This window comes from Sapajus apella, unplaced genomic scaffold (genome assembly GCF_009761245.1).
Source record: "Sapajus apella isolate SASKATOON/1434 unplaced genomic scaffold, GSC_monkey_1.0 scaffold25, whole genome shotgun sequence".
NCBI classification, from domain to species: Eukaryota; Metazoa; Chordata; class Mammalia; order Primates; family Cebidae; genus Sapajus; species Sapajus apella.
This window is the reverse complement of record NW_022436965.1, coordinates 19,449,204-19,468,598: the sequence shown is the minus strand read 5'-3', so window position 1 is coordinate 19,468,598 and position 19,395 is coordinate 19,449,204. Positions and strand designations below refer to the sequence as shown.

General features: G+C 35.7%; 1 long non-coding RNA gene and 1 other non-coding gene across 11 annotated transcripts in view; both read right to left on the bottom strand.

Moving 5' to 3' along the window:
• Positions 1-19,395, bottom strand: part of LOC116560157 — a 325,176-nt gene that overhangs the window by 106,389 nt on the left and 199,392 nt on the right. The gene's annotated exons all lie outside the window — the stretch shown is intronic.
• LOC116560339 lies at positions 14,376-14,482 on the bottom strand. The gene has a single exon (XR_004272923.1). It is a non-coding gene; the product is annotated as a U6 spliceosomal RNA (small nuclear RNA).

The following is a 19,395-nucleotide window of genomic DNA, read 5'->3' as shown; positions in this document are numbered from 1 at the left end:
ACAAACATCTCTCAGACCACAGTGCAATCAAATTAGAACTAGGATTAAGAAAGTCACTCAAAACCACACAACTACATGGAAACTTAACAACCTGCTCCTGAATGACTACTGGGTAAATAATCAAACTGAGGCAGAAATAAAGAAGTTATTTGAAACCAATGGGAACAAAGATACAACATACCAGAATCTCTGAGACACGGCTAAAGCAGTGTTTAAAGAGAAATTTATAGCACTAAATGCCCACAGGAGAAAACAGAAAATATCTAATATTGACACCCCATCCTAACATCACAATTAAAAGAACTAGAGAAGCAAGAGCAAACAAATTCAAAGGCTAGCAGAGACAAGAAATAACTAAGATCAGAGTAGAACTGAAGGAGATAGAGAGATGAAAAGCCCTTCAAAAAAATCAAGGAATCCAGGAGCTGGTTTTTTGAAAAGATCAACAAAATAGCTAGACTATTAGCCAGAATAATAAAAAAGAAAAGAGAGAAGAATCAAATAGACCCAATCAAAAATGATAATGTGGATATCACTACTGATCCCATAGAAATATGAACTACCATCAAAGAATACTATAAACACCTATATGCAAATAAACTAGAAAATCTAGAAGAAATGGATAAATTCCTGGACACATACACCCTCCCAAGACTAAACAAGGAAGAAGTTAAATCTCTGAATAGATCAATATCAAGTTCTGAAATTGAGGAAGTAATTAATAGCCTACCAACCAGAAAAAGCCAAGGACGAGAAGGACTCATGCTGAATTCTACCAGAGGCACAAAGAGGAGCTGGTATTGTATTCCTTCTGAAACTATGCCAAACAATAGAAAAAGAGGGACTTCTTTCAACCTCATTTTATGAGGCCAACTTCATCCTGATACCAAAACCTGGTAGAGACACAACAAAAAAAGAAAAATTCGGGACAATATCCCTGATGAATTTTGATGTGAAAATCCTCAATACTGGCAAACAGAATCCAGCAGGACATCAAAAAGTTTATCCACCATGATAAAGTTGGCTTCATATCTGCAATGCAAGGCTGGTTCAACATATGCAAATCAATAAACATAATCCATCACATAAACAGAACCAAAGACAAAAACCTCATGATTATCTCAATAGATGCAGAAAAGGCCTTCAATGAAATTCAACATCCCTTCATGCTAAAAACTGTCAATAAACTAGGTATCAGTGGAACATATCTCAAAATAATAAGAGCTATTTATGACAAACCCATAGCCAATATCATACTGAATGGGCAAAAGCTGGAAGCATTCCCTTTGAAAGTGGCACAAGACAAGGATGTCCTCTCTCACCACTCCTATTCAACATAGTATTGGAAGTTCTGTCCAGGGCAATCAGGCAAGAGAAAGAAATAAAGGGTATTCAAATAGGAAGAGAGGAAGTCAAACTGTTTCTGTTTGCAGATGACATGATTGTATATTTAGAAAACCTCGTTATGTCAGCCCAAAATCTCCTTACGCTGATAAGCAACTTCAGCAAAGTTCAGGATAAAAGATCAATGTGCACAAATTACAAGCATCCCTATACACCAATAATAGACAAACAGAGAGCCAAATCATGAGTGAACTCCCATTCACAATTGCTACAAAGAGAATAAAATTCCTAGGAATACAACTTACAAGGGATGGGAATGATGTCTTCAAGCAGAACTACAGACCACTGCTCCAGGAAATAAGAGAGGACACAAACAAATGGAAAAACATTCCATGCTGATGGATAGGAAGAATCAATATTATGAAAATGGCCATACAGCCCAAAGTAATTTATAGATTCAATGCTATCGCCATCAAGTTACCATTGACATTCTTTACAGAATTAGGAAAACTACTTTAATTTCATATGGAACCAAAGAAGAGCCTGTATAGTCAAGACAATCCTAAGCAAAAAGAACAAAGTTGGAGGCATCATGCTACCTGACTTCAATCTATACTACATGGTTACAGTAACTCCAACTGCATAGTACTGGTACCAAAACAGATATATAGACCAATGGAACAGAACAGAGCCCTCAGAAATAATGCCACACATCTACAACCATCTGATCTCTGACAAACCTGACAAAAACAAGCAATGGGGAAAGGATTCCCCATTTAATAAATAGTGTTGGGAAAACTGGCTAGCCATATGCAGAAAACTGAACCTGGACCCGTTCCTTATACCTTACACAAAAATTAACTCAAGATAGATTAAACACTTAAACATAAGATCTAAAACCATAAAAACCCTAGAAGAAAACCTTGGCAATATCATGCAGGATAGGCATGGGCAAAGACTTCAAGATAAAAAAACAAAAGCAATGGCAACAAAAGACAAAATTGACAAATGGGATCTAATTAAACCAAAAAGCTTCTACATAGCAAAAGAAACTATTATCAGAGTGAACAGGCAACCTACAGAATGGTAAAAAATTTTTGCAATCTATCCATCTGGCAAAGGCTAATATCCAGAATCTACAAGGAACTTAAACAAATTTACAAGAAAAAAACAACCCCATCAAAAAGTGGGCAAAGGATAGGAACAGACAATTCTCAAAAGAAGACATTTATGTGGCCAAGAAACACATGAAAAATAGCTTATCATCACTGGTCATTAGAGAAATGCAAATCAAAACCGCAATGAGATACCATCTCATGCCAGATAAAATGGTGATCATTAAAAAGTCAGGAAACAACAGATGTGGGAGAGGATGTAGAGAAATAGGAATACTTTTACACTGTTGGTGGGAGTGTAAATAAGTTCAACCTTTGTGCAAGACAGTGTGGTAATTCCTCAAGGATCTAGAAATAGAAATACCATTTGACCCAGCATTACTGGGTATATACTCAAAAGATTATAAACCATTCTACTATGAAGACACATGCACACATATGCTTAGTGCAGCACTGTTCACAATAGCAAAGACTTGGAACCAACCCAAATGCCCATCAATGATAGACTGGATAAAGAAAATGTGGCATATATACACCATGGAATACTGCACAGTCATAAAAAAGGATCAGTTCATGTCTTTTGCAGGGACATGGTTGAAGCTGGAAACCATCATTCTCAGCAAACTAACACAGGGACAGAAAACCAAATACCACATGTTCTCACTCATGAGTGGGAGTTGAACAATGAGAACATGGATACAGGGAGGGGAACATTACACATCAGGGCCTGTTGGGGGATAGGGAATAAGGGGAGGGATAGCATTAGGAGAAATACCTAATGTAGATGACCAGTTGATGGGTGCAGCCAACAACCATGGCACAAGTATACCTATGTAACAAACCTGCACATTCTGCACATGTATCCCAGAACTTAAAGTACTTAAAGTGTTAAAAAACAAACAAACAAAACAAAACAAAAACAGAAAAAAATGGACCTAAATTCAAGTTGCTTCATGTTTCAAATATAATGTAAATAGAATATTTGGGTCTCTGCAAATCTTTTTATTTGTAGAATTTGTGACTTACACTTGGAGTGGCATTTTGAATTTAACTTTGAGGAGTTATTGAAAAACCTATTTATATTGGGCTTTCTTCTCATACATTTGTATACCTGAAATAGCTTGGCCTTTTAGCCAAAATGTGTAAGGTCTATTTTATATGTAGTTGTACAGATTCAAATACCAGCTCTACCATTCATAAAGCACATGAAGCTAGGAAAAGAGAATCTTCTTAAAAGAGAATTCTCGGTTGGCAGATCACATTTGTTATGAATATTACTGAGCTTCATTATAATATGCTCTATATAAATGTGCTCTGTAATTGTAAAACTCATCACATACAGTCTCTGAGGAATTAGTGTTTTGTTAAGAAATTTTGTTAAATTTCTAAGATGTTGTAATTTTTAATGCTTATATGCTGAACACAATAATAAATGATAGGAATATCTTCCTGTGTTATATGGGGAAGAGCTAATGTAAGACATTTTCTCAAAGTCAGTTTCTAGAGCCTACCTAGAATTCAAAACCCACAGCACCACCAGTTTCTTCCTCAGGAGGCCCCATTTCTTAATTACATAAAAATGTAAACTTCTTTGGACAAGTCCATTCAAGGCTCACCAAGGACTACCCTTTCTACCTGTGTGGACTATGAAAGATGGTCTTTTCTATCTATGAAAAACTCCTTGTGTAAGCCCAGGATTTTGAAACCACCATCCTCTCCTGAACATAATGATAGCAGTTGACATTTATTGAGGACTTAAGTGTGTGCCAAGCAGTGTTATAAGTACTTCTCACATGTTAATCGCCAGGAAAGCCTGTGACGTGGGTATTATCATTACTTTCATTTTACTGATAGGGTGCTTAGGCAGAGAGGTTAGAATTTATTTATGTTGTACAGAATGGTAACTGAAAGGGCCAGGATTAAAACCCAGGCAGTCTGTCTCCGGAGTCCTCACTCTTAATTTCTTTATAAACATCCTGCCCCTTTCAGCCTTGCCCTATGTCTCCCAAATAAATGAAGTCCCATGTGGGCACCTTCTTTCCCAGTTAATGAAAATATTCATGTCCTCTCTTTAAAAGACCACATGTGTAGCAGTTACTAGTAGTGAGTGAGACTTTGGCCATCCTCAAAGAGAGCCACAGTGTCTGCTTGATAAAAGCCATAATTTTCCTGACCTGCTCTGGGGCTGGACCCCTCAAAGAAAATGCAGGCAGACACTTGGCAACGGGGTTCTCCCAGACTCTCAAGCACAGGGCTGTGTTAGTGTTGGCAGTGGGGGACGGTTTGCTTCCTCCCTATTTCATGAACTGTCACATCAGCCTCTTTGATCCTCCCAGGGTCTCAAGTGTGCCAAGATCATTACTCCACGTTACTGCTCTGTTTCAGATAATTGCCAGAGAAAACGCTTGGTAATGACCAAGGTAGGGAAATATAGCTCCCTGCACGGTATACCATTTATACACTGCATACTCAGAAAGGCTCCAGAGTGGAGGCATTGCTTATTTTTATTGTCCCAAAGCCATGAGGGGGAAAGGGGGAATGAACAGAAATTGATACATCTGGAACAAGAGCCAGGCATGATTTACTCACATTTTTACCTGACCTGAAATTGCTTATTTAGAAAAAAGAAACATTATAAAGTCTCAGGAAAATGTCATGAATCAGAGCCAGCATGATTTCACATTAGGGCTTCATAAACTGTGTGTGCGTAGTTTTTTTTTTTTTTTTTTTTTTTTTAAAGCAAAGAAACTGTCCAGGAAAATCAAGTGAGCCAAAGGTAGCTCTGCCACCATGACCATCACCATAGCAACTGTGTAAGAGCATGATAGCACAGCACGGGAGGCCCATAGCTCAAGACTGCAAACGGATGGAAACCTGCTGGTTCACTAGAGGCCGTTCTTACTACGAAAAGAGGATGGGCACTGACTTGGGAAAGTAACAAACAAGAGACAACAGACTCACTATTATACTGTTGCTTTGAAAATGAACTGATCATACACTACATCACTGAAACAACTACAGGAAGTCAGAAGAGAGAGGGAGGAAAAAGTGGATTAAAGCCTTGCATCTACTTTAATAGTTCCCTTACTTCATGTGCTCTTAGCACTTTGTAAGCAATATGAACACAATTTTGAAGCAATTAGATAATAAATGCTATTATTATAGCTACCAGCTGGAAGAGACTTTAGAGACCATCAATTTTTTAAAAATTAACTGAACTCCAGGCTTTATTTGGTTTTCATCTGTTTTTTCATTAATGTCCCTTTTCTAGTCCAGGATTTGATTCAAGGTAGCACAGTGCATTTAATTGTCATGTCTCCCCAGTCTCCTCTGGTTTGTGACAGTTTCTATCTTTCCTCTTTTCTCTCAGTCTTTCTTTCTTTCTTTCTTTTTTTATGACCTTGACAGTCCTGAGGAGTGCTGAAAAGGTATCCTGACGAATGTTCTCCAGTCTGAGTTTGTCTGATGTCTTTCTCATAATTAGACTGGGATTATGAGTTTCTGGGAAGAAGATCACAGAGGTGAAATGCCCTTCTCACCATATCCTATTGAGGGTGACATCTCTGGGGATATTAACCCTCATCACTTGGTTAATGTCATATTGGCCAGGTTTCTCTAGTATAAAGTTATTATTTTTCCCTTTCCCTATTCTATTGCTTAGGTTTGAGTCACTAAGCCTAGTTCACTCTCAGGGTATGTGTAGAAGGGTAACAAGTTTCACCTTTTTCTAGGAGAGGGAGTAATTACATATATTATTTGAAATTCTTCTGTAAGGAAGATTTAACTTTTCTATTCATTTATTTTTATTCAATCATTTATATTGGTGTGCACTCATATAGATTCACAGATTAATCATCCCTAACTCAAAATCCAAAATCCAAAATGCTCCAAAATCCCAAACATTTGGAGCATTGACATAATGCCACAAGTAGAGAAATCCACACCTGACTTCATGTGATGGGTTGTAGTCAAAACTTTATTTCATGCACAAAATTATTAAAAATATTGTATAAAATTACCTTTAGGCTATGTGTATAAAAAGCATAAATGTATTTCATGTTTACACTTGGGTTCCATCCCTAAAATATCTCATTGTACATATGCAAATTTCCAAAAATCTGAGAAAATCTGAAATTTGAAGCACTTCTGGCCCCAAGCATTTCAGATAAGGATAGTCAACTAGTATTTCATATTTTGGCTTATAATCTAATGCCATGTTATTTTGTTGAACAAATTACTTCAACTTTGGCCACTGGGAACTCCATTGGGTTCGCTTCTGTGTCCCCATGCATTTGTGTGTTGAGCATTTCCTTCCTTTTGGCACTACAAGATCCTCCAGCTTCTTCTATTTTACTTGCCCCAGCCCTCACATTAGGTATTTCTCTAAGGAATCCTGGTTCCTTTTATTCAAGAATGGTATTTAGAAACCAAAGAAACCATCAATTTTTAACTTCCTAATTGGTCAAATTAAGAAGCTGAGGTGCAGATGACAAAATAAGTCATGTGATGCATTATCTGATATTGAGTTAGTGGAAGGCAGGGATTAGAAGCCTGGCTCTACCCTTAGTTTGATAGTGTTTCCCATACTCTAGTCTTTGCTATTAATCTCTGCTTTTCCAGCTAGCTTGTGAGCTCCTTGAAGGTAGGAAATATGTTCTTTGCTCTTTGTACAGTCTCCATTGTGCCTTATATAAAGCTGAGCATGGTGCAGATAACAAATGCATGAAGAGACTCTCTGCAGCATCTGCTTATTTAGCCTCTCTCTTCTCTGCATAGGTCAGACCCTCATTCACTCTTGCTCTAGGCTATTACAGTTTCTACAAATACAGTGGTTTTCTTTTTCTCTGATCTATCCTACTCGTTGCAAGATAAAAGACGGAATTGCAGAGTTCTGAAAATCTCTTTCTCAACACCCATTTCATGGAATAAAGTTAAACTCACAACTCAAATTTATTACCTCTTTCCATTTATCTGAAATCATGTGTAGTTTCCTATGACTATATTAGCAAATACTGCTTCATCATAGATTGCCCAGAAAAGAGGGGCCCTCAGATGTAACCTGTCTCAGCTTTCCTGTTTTCTATAACTAATTCTATCTCTGTTTACCACCAACTTTACATTTTTCATTTCTGTTCTAGAATAAGTGTCCCTATTTCTTTCACAGGTTTTAACCAGTGTTAACCAGTGCTAAACCTGACTTCCCTGAGATAGTGCTCCAATGGTTATTATTTCTGAGCCTTAAATTCCTACTCTTTAATTTTCTATTGGTGCATTCTGTTGAACAGGTTTATAGGCTGAATTCTTCCTCATCCTAAATAAATAGATACATGAAAAACCTTCCCTAGCCCTTTCTTCTTTACATCATGCCATTTCTCCTTCCATTCATTTTTATATTATGAGAAGTCTCTACTCACAGCTTCTGTTTTCCCACTCACTATTAACTCACTTATCCTACCTGAATTTAGATTTCCCCACTGAATTAATCCTTTACAGTATCCCTAAAGTGTCATGAATGATCTCTTAAAAGATTTTAATGACTCCATCAGTCATGGTCTAGTAGGAAATGACACAATCAAAGGGTTTAATTTTATAAAGTGAATTTTGGTGAGGGGAAATAACCCAGTGGGAGGTTAAAGAAGCCGAGCAGGGTGGTGAGGTATCCAGAGACCAGCAAGAGTGGAAGGCAAGTGAAGAAAGAAGTGCTACCAGAAATGAGCATGAGCTGTAGCTGCCTGATATAAGCTGTGGTCTTAGCAGAGGAAAATTGGCTTCTGTCAAAACTGTGGATCATTCAGGGAGGGGGAGCAGAAGAAATTCCCTTACTTATCTTTTATCTTACCCATGATGTCCTGTTGGTATCTCCCATTGGTTAACCCAAACTTAAGACAGAGGGTGGGAAGCTCAGGTAACACAGTTTGTAGAGGTCAGTCCTTTAGTTCAGAGGACAGATAAAAGATTTCAAGGGGCAAAGAGAATAACCAGCATAGTTACTTATCTGATTTAACAATTGGGAAAATTTTTCTGCTCACTACTGAAAGTTTTTCCTCCCTCTGAGGTCTGTAATGCTATCTCCTGACTTCTTTCAATAATGTATGGATTTAAAAGAAAAATGAACACCTCCTGTGTTGATAGGGCTGTGTTAAGCACTGGAAATTCAGTGGTGCAAAGAAAAGTACTCTCCCTTCCTTCAGAAACCTTATGCTCTGAAAGTTTCTTTTCAGTCTGCTCTACCAGCTCTTTCTCAACTGTCCTGGTTTACTGATGTCATTCCTAAAAATTCTTTCTTCAGATCTCTTCTCTCTCTGGGAAACCCAGTTTATCTCCAGGGATTTTTGTTCTCACATGTATGTGAGGACTTCCAAATCCAAATTCTAAACTCAGCTTCCTTGCTTATTAGAAAAGAATTTAAGGTGCTCAATATGATGGCCTCAATCTTTTTTCCTCTTATCTTACCGTCTCTTACATTCTCTGTGCTCCTCCTTCTCATAAAAGGATCCAAGTCAGGGTTTTTGTTTTGTTATGTTTTAATCTGTTTTTGTTCATTGATGTATCATAGGTGCCTATAATAGTATCTGGCACGTAATAGGCACTCAATAAATATTTATTGAATAATGACTGAATTGCTTCCAGTAAAATTGGATTACTCTCTACTCCCTAACCATATGACCTTGTTTACTTCTGCACCTTTGCGCACATAATTTTTTTTGCATCATTCTAGCTTCTATAATCCAATCTCCCTCCAAGATGCAACTTAAATATCTTTCCTATGAGCCCTTTAAGATACTGCCTATATAGAATTAATCCATTTATCTTCTGTATTGCCATTATATCTTGTTTATATTTCTGCTTCAGCACTACTATTATTCCATATATTATAGTTAAACACATGTATTGCTTATCTCCTCTAACAACATTACTAAAATGATCTAGGCTAAGTCATTTATTGTCATTTCTTCTTCACATTTCCAAAGAGCCTGGAAAAGTGTTTTGTTGAATTAAGAAGCTAAACATTAAGCCCCAGCCCAAATATATAAATTAGCCTCTCTCAGTAATTTTAAAAATGTTTACTATCTGTCTCTATATATAATTGATGTGTGTCAGGAAAGTGAGCGCATATTGCACCTTTATTTTTGTAGTTCTGGAGAGGTGTCAGGTGGTACAGCTGAAGAAACGTCAGATAGCACCAACTAGATACACCTTTAGTCTCTATAGTCAATGAGTCCTCAATTAGAGTGGGCTTTTGAATCTTCAATACTGCAATGCCATACCAACCTATTTGTACTCTGAATTTATATAATCCAGGCTCAGTTAACTCAATTATATTGATAGGAAGTCATATTGATCCAGCTCCATACCCTCTGAAAACTGACTTTTGCAGAAAAATAATTATCCTATAGTAGATATTTACAGAGATCCAGAATAAGTTTCTGCTAATTTGTAAATATTAGAAGTTTTCATCTAAGTCTACATGGAGATAATTGAAGTTTGTTTGTACTGATTCAAATGGAACGATTTTTGAATCTATTTATCATACCCATGTGTGGAAGATCAAAAGTTAAGTCCATGTTGGACTTTAGCAATCCTGATCTGTGTCCCTTCTTTATTCCTCCACTAGCATATGGTGAAGATTGTGCTTCTGTGTCTCTCTTTATATTTTTTGGTCTTGGCTCCTCCTGATCCACAGAAAGTGACTATAAAGGCTAGAACACATATGGAGATTAAGAACTACTGAATGCAAATTAACTCCTCTGACTTTTAGAATATAAAAAATCTCTCATTTTCCTCAGGTTGCAATTAGTAAGAAATTAGTAGAACTATAGCTTCCCAAGGACAACTGTAACCTTTCAACTAAAAAAATTAATTAGACTGATGAAGAAACAAAGAGAGTGTGATTTATTACTGGCCAGCTCTTTGCCAAACCCATTTAGATTCCTTCCTAGGCATGTAGTTAGAATACATTTTCCAGCCTCTATTAAATCCATGCCATGTGACTAGCTTTAACCAGTGTAATCTGAGCAGAAGCAATATGTACTACTGAAATATCTGCTCTATAAAAATTTCCTGTGCTTCAAACTCCATGATTTTTTCCTTGCACAGTTTGATGCAAGTGAACGTGGTAACTTGGAGCCACACGTTGAGAATGACAGAACCACAAGACAAAGGCATCTTGGGTCCTTAAATCACAATATGGAGAACTAGCCAGTGATTAGGAAAACTTATTGCAGACTTTACGTAGTATATTTCTATCACTTTTGGGGTTAGCACCAGAAGAGAGGAAGAATCAATGGAAGTGTTAAGAAAGAGAAGGGTAGAATAAATTATGTAAATATTTTAATATAGGGTCATATATATTAGAGATTATTCTATAATAGTTGATGTAGCTGGAGTGGCTGTTCATACTAAGTTCCTATGGAAAGCAAGACAGCTTACTGGTAATAAAGTGCAAACTCAACCTTTATTAACTTTCTCTAGGCCTGATTGCTCATGGCCAGCAATGTGAGAGAGACAATTTAACACTACAAACAGATATTCATGAGCCTAAGACTGGGCAGTGTAATCTAAACATATATCTAGGAAAGAAATCTTCCTCTAAAAGAAACAATTCCTGAAATACACTGTCATCTCTTAATTCCAATCTTTTACATTAATGTGAAGAGCAGCTTAATTCCTTCCAGTTACAGTGACTCAAACCTCTCTATTCATTTGCTTAAGGAAATCCTCATTGGGAAGGTTATTCCAGCTTAAAGTGATGCATTGCCTCAGACATTATGTCAAACCTCTGCTTCCCAGGAGGCAGAAAAATACTTAAATCTTTTAGATAACAGATTTATCCAGAATCTACGCAAGAAGGATTCCAAAACATTTTGTGGTTGGATCTGGATTCCATACTCTATACAGCATTCCTTTATCCCAATATATTTTTTCAAAAGTGATGAGATTTAATTTTGGACATGACACTCATGTAAGTTGTCATTATTCCCTTCACAAATGTACCTAGAGATTGCTATTGCAAGAAAATTGGCAGAGAGACATTCTAGTTTTACTAGATACATAAACAGAAACTTTACAAAGTATTTTGAGATAAAACGTACTGAAATCAATATCATCTATGAGATAAAACGTAAAATCAACATAGATTATTGGCTAAGATTTTTGGCCTTGTCTTCTAGAAAAGTAGGTACACTTGCTTCGTTATGCTGAGTAGCCTTGCATGGACAGTCCTGGTTTATAATTCTTCCTGTTCTTCAAAATCAGTTCCAGGCCAATGAAAAAAAGCTACTAGCCAAGGCTTTCATATGAACAGTCTCCAAGTGTTGGTGATCACTTTCTGTAAAATCAGCATAATTTCTTTATATGATCAAATAACTCATAGTAATTTCTTCTGTGTAGCTCGAATTATTTATAAACTTCCTTAAGACACAGACCAGTGTAGGAACTCTACTTACAAATGCTGAGACGTGATTAATTAGAAGGGGAGTGGGGGTGGGGTGTTTAAGGAAGTTTTCATTTACAAATTCAATAAACAGTCATCCAGCAATCTTTTTTTTTTAATTGCATTTTAGGTTTTGGGGTACATGTGAAGAACATGCAAGATTGTTGCATAGGTACACACGTGGCAGTGTGATTTGCTGCCTTACTCCCCATCACCTATATCTGGCATTTCTCCCCATGCTATCTCTCCCCAACTCCCCACCCCCCTGCTGTCCCTCCCCTATTTCCCTCTGACAGACCCCAGTGTGTGATGCTTCACTGTGTCCATGTGTTCTCATTGTTCAACACCCGCCTATGATTGAGAACATGTGGTGTTTGATTTTCTGTTCTGTATCAGTTTGCTGAGAATGATGGTTTCCAGGTTCATCCATGTCCCTACAAAGGACACGAACTCATTGTTTTTGATGGCGGCATAATATTCCATGGTGTATATGTGCCACATTGTCCCTGTCCAGTCTATCATCGATGGGCATTTGGGTTGGTTCCACGTCTTTGCTATTGTAAACAGTGCTGCAATGAACATTCGTGTGCATGTGTCCTTATAGTAGAACGATTTATAATCCTTTGGATATACACCCAGTAATGGGATTGCTGGGTCAAATGGAATTTCTATTTCTAGGTCCTTGAGGCATCATCACATTGTCTTCCATGGTGGTTGAACTAATTTACACTCCCACCAACAGTGCAAAAGTGTTCCTATTTCTCCACATCCTCTCCAGCATCTGTTGTCTCCAGATTTTTTAATGATCGCCATTCTAACTGGCATTGAGATGGTATCTCAATGTGGTTTGGATTGGCATTTCTCTAATGACCAGTGATGATGAGCATTTTTTCATATGTTTGTTGGCCTCATAAATGTCTTCTTTTGAAAAGTGTCTGTTCATGTCCTTTGCCCACTTTTGAATTGGCTTGTTTTTTTCTTGTAAATCTGTTTTAGTTCTTTGTAGATTCTGGATATTAGCCCTTTGTCAGATGGGTAGACTGCAAAAATTTTTTCCCATTCTGTTGGTTGCTGATTCACTCTAATGACTGTTTCTTTTGCTGTGCAGAAGCTGTGGAGTTTGATTAGGTCCCATTTGTCTATTTTGGCTTTTGTTGCCAATGCTTTTGGTGTTTTGGTCATGAAGTCCTTGCCTATGTCTATGTCCTGAATAGTTTTGCCTAGATTTTCTTCTAGGGTTTTTATGGGGTTAGGTCTTATGTTTAAGTCTTTAATCCATCTGGAGTTAATGTTAGTGTAAGGTGTCAGGAAGGGGTCCAGTTTCTGCTTTCTGCACATGGCTAGCCAGTTTTCCCAACACGATTTATTAAACAGGGAATCCTTTCCCCCTTGCTTGTTTTTGTCAGGTTCGTCAAAGATCGGATGGTTGTAGATGTGTGGCATTGCCTCGGAGGCCTCTGTTCTGTTCCATTGGTCTATATCTCTGTTTTGGTACCAGTACCATGCTGTTTTGATTACTGTAGCCTTGTAGTATAGTTTGAAGTCTGGTAGTGTGATGCCTCCCGCTTTGTTCTTTTTGCTTAGAATTGACTTGGCTATGCAGGCTCTCTTTTGGTTCCATATGAAGTTTAAGGTGGTTTTTTCCAGTTCTGTGAAGAAGGTCATTGGTAGCTTGATGGGGATAGCGTTCAATCTGTAAATTACTTTGGGTAGTATGTCCATTTTCATGATATTGATTCTTCCTAACCATGAACATGGACTGTTTTTCCATCTATTTGTGTCCTCTCTTATTTCGTTAAGCAGTGGTTTGTAGTTCTCTTTGAAGAGGTCCTTTACATTCCTGGTTAGTTGTACTCCTAGGTATTTTATTCTCTTGGTAGCAATTGTGAATGGCAGTTCATTCTTGATTTGGCTCTCTTTAAGTCTGTTATTGGTGTATAAGAATGTTTGTGGTTTTTGCACATCAATTTTGTATCCTGAGACTTTGCTGAAGTTGCTTATCAGTTTCAGATTTGGGCTGAGATGACGGGGTCTTCTAGATATACAATCATGTCATCTGCAAATAGAGACAATTTGACTTCCTCCTTTCCTATTTGAATACCCTTTATTTCTTTTTCTTGCCTGATTGCTCTGGCTAGAACTTCCAGTACTATATTGAGTAGGAGTGGTAAGAGAGGGCATCCTTATCTAGTGCCAGATTTCGAAGGGAATGCTTCCAGTTTTTGCCCATTCAGTATGATATTGGCTGTTGGTTTGTCGTAAATAGCTTTTTTATTATTTTGAGATACGTTCTGCCAATACCTAGTTTATTGAGGGTTTTTAGCATAAAGGGCTGTTGAATTTTGTCAAAGGCCTTCTCTGCATCAATTGAGATAATCATGTGGTTTTTTTCTTTGGTTCCGTTTATGTGGTGAATTATGTTTACAGACTTGCGTATGTTGAACCAGCCTTGCATCCCCCGGATGAATCCTACTTGGTCATGGAAAAATATGGAACGCTTCACGAATTTGCGTGTCATTCTTGCACAGCGGCCATGCTAATCTTCTCTGTATCGTTCCAAATTTAGTATATGTGCTGCCGAAGCGAGCACTCATCCAGCAATCTTGACACTTACGTGGCAGACACTTTCCAAGCCTTGGCATTCCATTCTTTTCTTCTAGATTTGTGGAAAGACTTGAAATAATAATGATAGAAAGAAAACTGACATGGGCCCACAACGCGCCAGGTGCCACGCTCAGTGTTTACCCTTATATTAATTAATTTAAACACTTAAAAAAATTCCAGAGTTACATACATAATGATATAATTTACCGTTTCAGCCTAACCTTAGAAAGCATGCCAAAGCCCCGAGTTTGATCTTCTTATACCTCACAATGACAGCTAAGCTGAGGTTTTTATTAAAATGTGTAGATAATTAGATGCCACAAAAGATCTGTTTTGAATCAAATGTGTTTGGTGTTTCAGGGTCATCTGGAATTTGGTGACCAAATACCAATTTAATGTTATTATTATTATTGTCATCTTTTATTTATAATATAACTCAGCATAGTGCTCACTTATGACCTGGCGCTGAAATAAGTATACTACTTTCTTATTTCATTTATCCCTTTCAACAACTATTTGGGGTAGATATGATATTTATTCCTATATTAAATTACTAGTTTAAGATTACATAACTGGTAACAGGGAGATCTTAACAGGCACCCTTAGGGTATCGACATAGAGTAAGATTCAGTGATTGTATTCTATAAATTGTCTTTACACTGGTAAATTCAAAGCTTTGGAAATTCTTTTAACAGTAGGAAATGAAATAGCTGAGCTAAGTCTGTGTAAATTTTATGAAAGATAAATATGGTCAGAAATAAGCAGGCCAGGAAAGCTTTACCCTTTTGCTTTATTTTTAGAATAAACACAAAATGAAATTCATGCATGTTTCTCCTTTTTCTCAACTTAAAATATATATTTTTAAATAGCTGGATAATATATTTACAGTTCTAGTAAACTGATATACTGTATAGTCTGCATACCTTTGTAAGACAAAAATCTAGAAGTGTTGGATAAAATATAGCAAACATTCTTTTTTAGTTATAGCTCAGAATGGGCAAGTCTCGGGTTCCAGACTCAAAGAGCAGAGTGAAAACAAATGGAGAAGAAAAAAATGGTAGAATGCGTGTTTATGAGGTATGTCTGTCATTAAACTAGGGGACAGTTTCTATTGACCTACAGACACAGATGGTGATGCCTTGAGAGCATGGAAAGTAGAGAGTTAGAACAAAGACCATCTACAAAGATCCAGCATCTGAAAAGGTTGTATCTTTAATTAAAGTGTAGAATGGAAAAAACAAAACAAAATTTAAAAACGTACATAACAATGATATATAGACATGGCAAGGAAGTTTATATACCACTATTTGGGTTTTTAGAGGAGAATGAAAAGGATGTCTCCTGATAATTTATAAACATGGTACTCTCTTTGGCAGGTGTCTAAGATTTAAAGTTGCATGGCCTACTTGATCTAGGAAACCCTAAGCTTACAAAATAACAGCAAAATTGGCCTATGTCTGGTGATACTCCTGGGTCATTGGCAGATGCAAACATAAAACTAATGTGGAATTTCACCCATAGGTAAAAAAGATTGACAGAGAAAAAAACCTACCCAATTTAAAGGAAAATTTCTATTAAAAATTACAGAACATTGAGAGAAAGAATATGCCATGAATGATAGTTAGCAAATATGACAAAAATGCCAGGTGGGAATCTCCAAGAATCTGAGTTAATTTATTAACAATATGAATTTAAAGTGATTTGCTAAAAGCATATAAAATGAAGTCAAATAAGTGAATAAGACATAAAAAGAAACTGAAATATTTTAAAAATTATTTACTTCAACAATTTTTAATTTATTAAAATTAAATATTAGTAAATAGTTTAAACAGATCAGAAGTCTCTGAAGAGAAATTAGTAAACATTAGAAATAAGAAAATTTCAAAAAAATTAACACTGAATGAAAAATAATGAGACAAAAATTATGTATAATAAAGAAGTCAAGAAGACCCAACATTTACTTGATTGGATTCTAGAAGTACAGAGTAAGGAAATGATGAAGAGAAAATATAAAAGGGATAGTGTTTTTAAAGTTTCTAAAATTAATTTACAAATGAATTCTCCTATTTAAGATTCACAAAAATTTTAACAGGGGAAGAAAAATAAATATACACTTGTGAATGTTGTAGTGAATTTGCTGAACATTAAAGACCAAACCTTTGAAGCAACCAGATTGAAAAGATAGATTACCTATAAAGTAACAGCCACAGAAATGAGAACAGACTATTTAATAACAACAATAGAGGTCAGAAGACAATGCAATAATATTTTTAAAACACTGATGGGAAATAACTGTCTATCTAAAATTCTATATACTAGCTAAATTATCCATTTAAGAGTGAAAGCAAAGTAAAAATATTTCCAGTCAAAAACAGAATTTATCATTCAGAGACTTTCACTAAAAAAAAAAATCTAAGAGTGAAGTAAAGGTGCAGGATTGACAAATAGACAAAGCGGTGGGAAGAAAACTTTACTGTTTCACAAATAGAGCTTACAAAGTTATTCACCTATGTATAAAAATAAAATAAAATTAGTGTCTTACTTTGTATTACACACAAAAATATATTTCAAAACATGAAAACTTTAAAAATATTAGGTTAAAATATGTCTTTTAACAGAATTTACAAAATAAGACATGAAAGGCAAAAATTATAAATGACTGATAAATGTAATTACATTAAAATAAAAGACAAAAATGTAAAACCAATGAACAGAAGTTATTTGCAACACATATAACCAATTGTATTCATCAGGATAGGCTAAGTTATGACATGACACCAAAATTTCAGTGGCTTGAAACAATAAAAGTTTTTATCTTGGTCATGCTATATCTCACTGAATCAGCAGTGGGCATTTTAATTTACGCAGAGACCCAGGCTGATGGAGCACCTACATCTTGGTCATTGGTAAAAGCAAAAAAGAGGGAAATAAAATTTTCAAGGATTCACACTGGCAGTTAAATGTTGTAACCTAGAATTTACCTACGTCACTTCTATTCATAATTCATTTGGCAGAACTAGTCAGAAGGATCCATCTATTCCTAAGGGAACCAGGAAATTAAATCTTTCATGTGCCAAAAAGGAAAACTGGGTATCAGTGAGTAGCACACTACTGACTGTCACACTGACAAAATATTTGTATTCAAAATATATAATTAGCTAATACAGATTAAAAAGAAAAAAATAAAATTTAAGAGAAAAATGAGTGAAGGGTTTGAAAAAACAATTCACAGAAGCAGGAAACCAAAATGGCCATTAAACATATTTTAAAAAGTTCAACCTGATTACAAATCAGGGAAATTACAATTACAAATAAGTAGATAATATTAAATGACCATCATAATGACTAAATTAATGTCTGATAACACCAAATGATGGTGAAGATGTAGAGAAATGGAAACTCCAGTACATAACTGTAGACGTCTACATTGATACAATGACCTTTAGAAGAAACTGCAACATTCATTTAAGTTGAACACATCAATATTCAGAAAGACTACTTCTTATGTCTCTCCTAGAGAAGCTCTCTCACATATGTGCAAGGAGACAAGCTCTAGAATGATGGTTTTTAGCTCAATTAACAACATCAACAAAGCAAAAACAACCTAACTATTCTGCATTAGGGAAATGTGAACCTGTATACAATTGAGTAATGTATTGCAGTAATTTAAACTATCTAATTAGGTAAATGTCAACATAAATGAACCTGACATATGATACTGAAAACTTAAGTCACAATAAGATAGATTTTTATACTTATATCAAATATTTTTTATTGCAAACTTTTCAAACATGAGAAAATACCGCTACATCTTTGTTAAAGACACAGAAACATGTATGTGTACATATAGGAATGTATGTTTCACACATGTATATTAAGTACACAAGAATTACAAATGTCAAGTATAAAATAACAATTACCTTTGGGAGAAGAGAGGAAAAGAACAAATGAATTTCAGAATCATTTGAAATAGTTTACTTTTCAAAAAATAAAAGAAAGATCTAAAGCAAATATGGCCAAAAGTTAACGTCTGTTTTATATTGGTGGTGGTATACTGGGGAATACAGTATTTTCTTTTTTATTTGTTTTTTAAATCAGGATTTTATTGTGAAATAATTTTAGATTTATGGAAAAGTTGCAAACAAAATATAATAATAAATAAATAAAGAAACTAGGTGAAGGGTTTATAGAGAATATAGTATTTTCTGAACCTTCATATATTTCTAAAATTTCATGATTACAAACTAAAAACAAAAGAAAAAATAATAAATGCACTTAAAATCAGGACGGAGCTTTGAAGTCACACTTTAAATTTCTTCTCTAGTCCAAAGGCTTAGCAGTGAAAGATTTGTATTTGGGTATATTTAAAAGGCATAAAACATGGTTGAAAAATTAAACAATGTTAAATATATTTGCTGATCTGATAGGGAATAAAGAGCAAAGCAATAAGCTAGAGAAGAAGACAAGGGCCTGGCAGGCCTTGGAACTAGAAACAGTCTGAAAGAAATTGGACTCCTATGAGGTAATGGGGAACATAACAAGTTCCACACATGGCAAAGCATGAGAGCCAGGCTTACTGTGAGAAATAGGAGGCTGCACACATCTTGTGGCAGACTAAAAAACAAACCAAAATGCCCTCACAGAAACAAAACAAATTCAAACTTTTATTTAAGATTAACTCACAAACTAAAATTTTAAAGCACATGAAAAAACTAATATTTGTAGCCAACATATTCAGTAATCAAGTGATGCCTTCCTTCTTAACTACAGACAGTCTCTGACTTATGATGGTTTGACTTGTAATTTTTTGACTGTATGATGGTATGAAAGCAACACATATTCAGTAGAAATCATACTTTGAATTCTGAATTTTGATCTTTCCCTGGGCTAGCAATATGC